Here is a 6,011-nt window from a genome sequence, read left to right as displayed (position 1 = left end):
GATCTGTGGCGTCTAACGTGGATTCTGTTCAACAACGTAAAATTCGATGACGTTTCCTATTTTTGTTCCAGCAAATCATGCAACAGATATGGCGTTTTGTTCCTTTTATGCTTGTTTAATTTTTTTTTTTTAAATTTATATTTTCATAATGTGTTGTATGCTTTTTAATGGTGTTGCTCATGTATCTAATTTATTCGCGTTTTCATTGGTAGTTAAACAATTAGTAAGAACTAATAATTGGAGTTTTCATTATTAATTTTAATTGTCGTTAGGGATCTAGTATATTTCTTATGTTTTTACGATCATTGGCGTTTTACAGCTGATTAGTTTTGAATATTATTTAGTAGTGTTTGTAAACATCAGTTATTATATTTGTTAATTTGTGTAAACATCAGTTTTGTTAATTATGGCGTTTTCATTATGATGTTATATTTTGTTAATTATTTATGTTGTTAACTGTTTTTAATTATTCATCTCATGGTGTTTTGATTATCACGTCGCATTAGTATTGTTAGTTCATTATTTTTGTTAATCAATAAAGTTAAGGTGTGCGTATTTTGGTGTTTTCATCGTGGTGTTTTCAAATTATGTGTTTATTATGTCTTATTTATTATACAATTAATGGTGTTTTTATCTTTAATGTTATTACCAGACATTTTCTATTTTGAGCAATTTGGTTTACTATGTAGACATATATTCTATGTTTTGAGAAGTATGGACATTAGAGAATTCCAAAACAATACATTTTGAATAGATGGCCCAAAGAGGCTTCTCCAAATTGCTCTCTCGAATACTCAATTAGTCGTGAATATATGACCGAGTTTGATCCCGATGTGCAAAGTATGATGTGAGATATTATTTTTTCAACGGAATATACTTTGAACCGTTTATCTGGTAATAAAGAGGAGCTATCCTTATACAAGGATCGTGTTCAATCTTATATGAAGAAGGTTCAAGATATGCAGATTGTTGCTCCTCCCGCTAGTACTAGGGATAGATTTGCCGAGATAACCGGTCAATATAAAAACGACAAAAATCCGATAAAAGTCCCTGTTGGGTATAAATCTAAAGGTTTTAGTTCTCGGAAGCGCCTAAAATCTAAATAGGAGATAGCAATCGAGAAAAAGATATCAAAGTCGAAACCCGGGGCCAAAGAAAGACAGTGTCAGAACTGCAAAGGCTATGGACACTACGCATCGACATGCAAACAGGCCGTAATTAAAAGAAGATCAACAAGGTCTTCGAGCGCCAAAGAGTAGTGTGGCGTTTCGTATTTTTCGTTCTTACAGAACACACAGATTTCAGTTTGGCGTTTTACATCTCTTATATATCATTTTTTTCAATCTTTTTTTCTACCTATTTGTTCATAACATGTTATTTCGAAGTTACATAACAAACAATATAAGATCGAACAAGCAAATCAAACGCCAAAAAAACGCCACTAAATAAAACTACCATAAACCTCTAATTTTGGTCATGCTAAACTTAATAATGTTTTGCTAAACCAAATGGACAACATTTTTAATACTCAGTCAAGAAAGATGTCTAACAATGTTGTCCACCCTGTTCAGCTAAACTTTATTAAGAACAAAACTGAATCTCCAAGAAATTACGTTTTTGCAATTTTGTGGTTTTGTATGTTTTGGCGTTTATATTGAGGATAGACTCAATAAGATTTTACTCAATGAGATGCACAATATCCCCGCATAAGAATTTTGCCCATCACATCGAGCGAAAGTTTACTGAGAAAATAGTGTATCTCAAAGAAACGTCGAATGGAATCTTTGATATTTGGGTTTTTTTGGCGTTTTTAAGATGAATGGTATATAGGAAAATATGGCGTTTGGGGTTTAGTGTGGTTATTAGTAGGTTTGAGAGATAGTTTATATAGGAAGATTTTTGCGCGTATTAATGGCGTTTTATTCATGAGTTTGGCGTTTTGTGTAAAGAAGTCAAAAAGACTTTTTTACCCTTAATGAAGCGCGGCCGCTTAATAAAAGTGATGTTATTTACGAAAATTCCACCGCGACATCAAGTCCATAGATTGTTTTGATCTGACGATCCATAACCGTTCTCTCCGTTCTCACACTTTTCACAGTTTTCTCTAGATTTTGGCATTTTGTATTTTTAATGGCGTTTAGATAAAGATGGCATTTTCTTCAATTCTCTTGCACATTGTTTTATACATTTTTTTTTGATTTTTTAATAATACTTGTCCAAATTAATTTTATTATAGTTTGGGAGTTTGGCGTTTGTGGCATGATGGCGTTTCATAAGCATATTTGAGAGAATTAATGTATTTGTTCTTAGCTGAAAATTACTTAACAAACCACAGAAAAAAAATAGAACCAAAAAAAAAATTAAAATCCGAATCCAATTTATCTTCCAAATCTTTACTGTCATCAGTCTCTTTCTTCTTTTGAAACTACAAGAACTGTCACAAATAAATGGCGTTTTGGTTTTGGTGTGGTTTTTTGTTGTTCGTGTGTTGAAGTGGCTTTGTGGATGTTGGAGACATAGATCGACGCCTTGTGGGTAGATGATATTTGTCTGTCATCCTCTCGTATAGCCCTAGATGCCCCATATTGCTTTATGTCGCGTGCAAGACACATAGTCACATCAGCCCTCAAGACGCCCCGTCTAGGCCTAGACGAGGAGGCGTCTTGCTCCCTCGTATTGCCCCCTCGTACAGGCCTAGACGCCCCGTATGATGTGACTGATTTGACCTGGTACGAGTTTCAGTGGTTGGTCGGAGACAATAGCCCTAGACACCTTGTATAGGCCTATACGAGGCGTCTTGAAGGGTGTGAAAATAGGCAAAAAGGTGTGTGAATATGCACACGCTATTTAATTCCACTGACATTATCGTCATTTGACTACATGAGCGGTGGATCCTTCAATTCTAGACCCCCATTTCAATCCACTCCGCTGAACAGTTTCTCACGCAAATGGAGCAAGTGAAGAACACATAGATTGTATTGAAGAATTACATTAACAGGTTCCCTAAGGTATCCGACATGTTGCTCACTTCCACCACGACTAACCTCAAGCTTCCACAAGGCTCCACTGCCGTTCTTGTTAAGAACCTTTACCTCTCCTGTGATCTTTACATGTGCATTCGGATGACCGAATCTGAAAGCAGTTCCTTTGAACCCTTCACTCTTGGTTCGGTAGGTAACTAATTCATCTTCATAGGATGGTTTTCTGAATTATAATTGATCTCAGACATGAATACTCATCTCAAATGTTTTAACTAGGCCATGTTCGTGAACTGTTTGCGAACACGTGTCGAACATAAGTTTATGTTAGTGTTCGTCTGTTAAGGAATTTTAGTTATTCGCGAACACTTCGTGAACACTGGACACAAACACAAACGAACATTAAACTTGAAAAAAAGCACACGATAAATCAAGTTTAGCTAACTTAAGACATAATTATGTAGAGGGCTGATTCAGGATCAGTTTTGGGTTTAAAACCCTATTGAATGGGATTAGAGAAACCCTACTTAATGGGATCACAGAAACGGCTGAGGAGAGATTGAGAAAGTATTGGAGATTGCGTGATTGTATAGAATTGATGGGCAGGAAAAAATAGCGAGAGGGCGTGACAACACGACACGTGTTTAACAAAAGGTTTCTTTTATTATATGTATAGATATGTTGAGGTTTTGGAACTTAAATTAAATTATAAAATAGCTGATGATATATGAGTGCAATATTATATGTGAAACTTACAGAAAGCTTGGGTTTTGGAATTTGGTATGTGGGCTAAATGCATTTGACACGAATGCATATTGAAGGTTAATTTTGTAACTTGCAAGGTTGATTATGTAATTTGTGATATTTTAAATTAGTTTAGGTAGTGGTAGGATGTTATTTAGGCATCTTTACGGTATATGCGTATTGTTATCATTGGTGATCAATTGACATATGTAATTTACTTGAATCTACTTGATGACACTTTGGTCACTGATGGATCTGTTAAAGCTCATGACTGAATCTTCTTGATGACCCAAAGTAGTACATCAGTTGTTAGTTGTTTATAAAATTCATAAAAAAGGAACACAAAATGGTGGTGGCTCAAATAAATAAGCTTTAGTTTCTTTGATCTTGCTTCTCTATATGTTGTTTGTTAACTGTCTAAATGGGTCGAGTTTGTGTAATTTGTGTAACATAGCTAAGTAAAAGGGAAGGAGTGAAGGGATAATTTCTTCCGATCAAAAATTAGACCTGTGTTCTTTAAATATGTAACAATAAGTTGCTTTATAAGTTTAAGTTTTTTTTTTTTTTCAATTCAGACTTATGTGGATTGTTATGGCGGATACCTAAGATATCAATGATAGTGATACAATCTCTTTAAAGGTGTATGCTTTCACATATTTCAAACAATTGTACATATTTATTTATTTATTTATTTATTTATTTATTTATTTATTTTTGTTGTTTCTTTGTCTCGCAAGAAGATGTGAGTACATGTTCTTGGTTAATTTTAATCAATTTGATAAAAACGGTGTTCAAGTCATTTAATTTTTTAGAGCTTCAAAAGTAAGAAAAAAAAAAAACAAAATCTGACATGATGATGAAAAATGACAATCTTAAAATCGATTGGCCTGCATTTTGGAAACTTAGTTATCCTTTTTATACAGCAACTTATCCAATATACTCTCTAATTATACTACCAAACCACACATTTTTACAGCATACGGATAAGATGCCAAAGATGCACTTTTAAACTCTTTGTCTTACAAGAAGTTGTGAGTACATGTTCTTTGTTAATTGTAATCAATTTGATTATGTTTATGAACGCACCCGATTGCTTTTAATGGCTTTTGGTTTATCTAAAAATACATATTTTTACTCTAGGAACCAAACTTAAGTATCAAAGATACACCCTTAATTATTTGTTCAAGTCCCAAGTATTTTTAAATGAGATGTAAATGGAAAAAATTATTTGCCAAATTAAATATCAATTTTTTTTTTAATTTAACAGTCCTTGGAAAGAGCCATTTGGACATTAGGCATGGGGATTGCATCTCATAACAAAATCGTACTCTCAAGCATTTTGAAAATGAAAAGAATTAAATGGATAAGGAACTGGCACCTGATTTTTTTTTTTTTTTTTTTTGAAAGACAAATTTGGATAACTCACAGATCACTAGAATATCATGGTGCCACCGGCGGCGGAACCACCCGATCACATCCATCTCCACGCCTATACACCAACTCAGGAGGAAACCCAATAAATATGAGAAAACTCCCTTGTAGGAATCAAACCAGAACCTATTGGTCCTAAAGCATTATCCGACCCTCAAGATGCCGCTAAACTATAAAGCCATAGGCATCTGGCACCTGAATTGATCATGTTCCATCTTAAAACCATTAAGCTTGCTTTTTTCTTTTCAAATAAAAGGGCATAACTTTCAGGTTCTGTTTTAAGTCATCAAATAATATTCTTTTTAATTTTTTTGATGTATATATTAACATGTTATATGTGTATACCTTTTGTAGTAGTATGAATTTGGGTTCATATTTGCATTTGCTATATATATTAACATGCTAAAAACCTAATTTTTTTCCTCCATTGGTACCAAAATTACTCATTTTAAGCCAAAACTGTTTGACCTGCCTATTTTACAAGATCTATTACTTGCTATTAAAAATTGGCTTTATGATGAATAAGCTCCTTACTCAACCAGTGTGTTACACACATATCAATAACCTGGTAAAACATATAAAAGAAATTCACTATACGATAATAAAACATATAAAAGAAATTCATTATACGATAATCTATTATCTATTATATATAATAAACAAAAAAAATTTGGGACACTTGGCACAATATTAGGGCTTCCTAGATGTGGTTTTGGCGGGAAACTGAATGGGTACTCTTTTGACATATAATGAAGCCCCGTTTTTTGTTTTTTATCCGGATCCGCTAATTCGGATCCGTATATATATGTTATAAAAAATTTAATATTTCCAATCTTCATTTGTATCATCGCCAACAAC

This window comes from Helianthus annuus, chromosome 16, assembly GCF_002127325.2.
Source record: "Helianthus annuus cultivar XRQ/B chromosome 16, HanXRQr2.0-SUNRISE, whole genome shotgun sequence".
In the NCBI taxonomy this organism is placed as follows: Eukaryota; Viridiplantae; Streptophyta; class Magnoliopsida; order Asterales; family Asteraceae; genus Helianthus; species Helianthus annuus.
Note: the sequence above shows the minus strand (reverse complement) of the source record.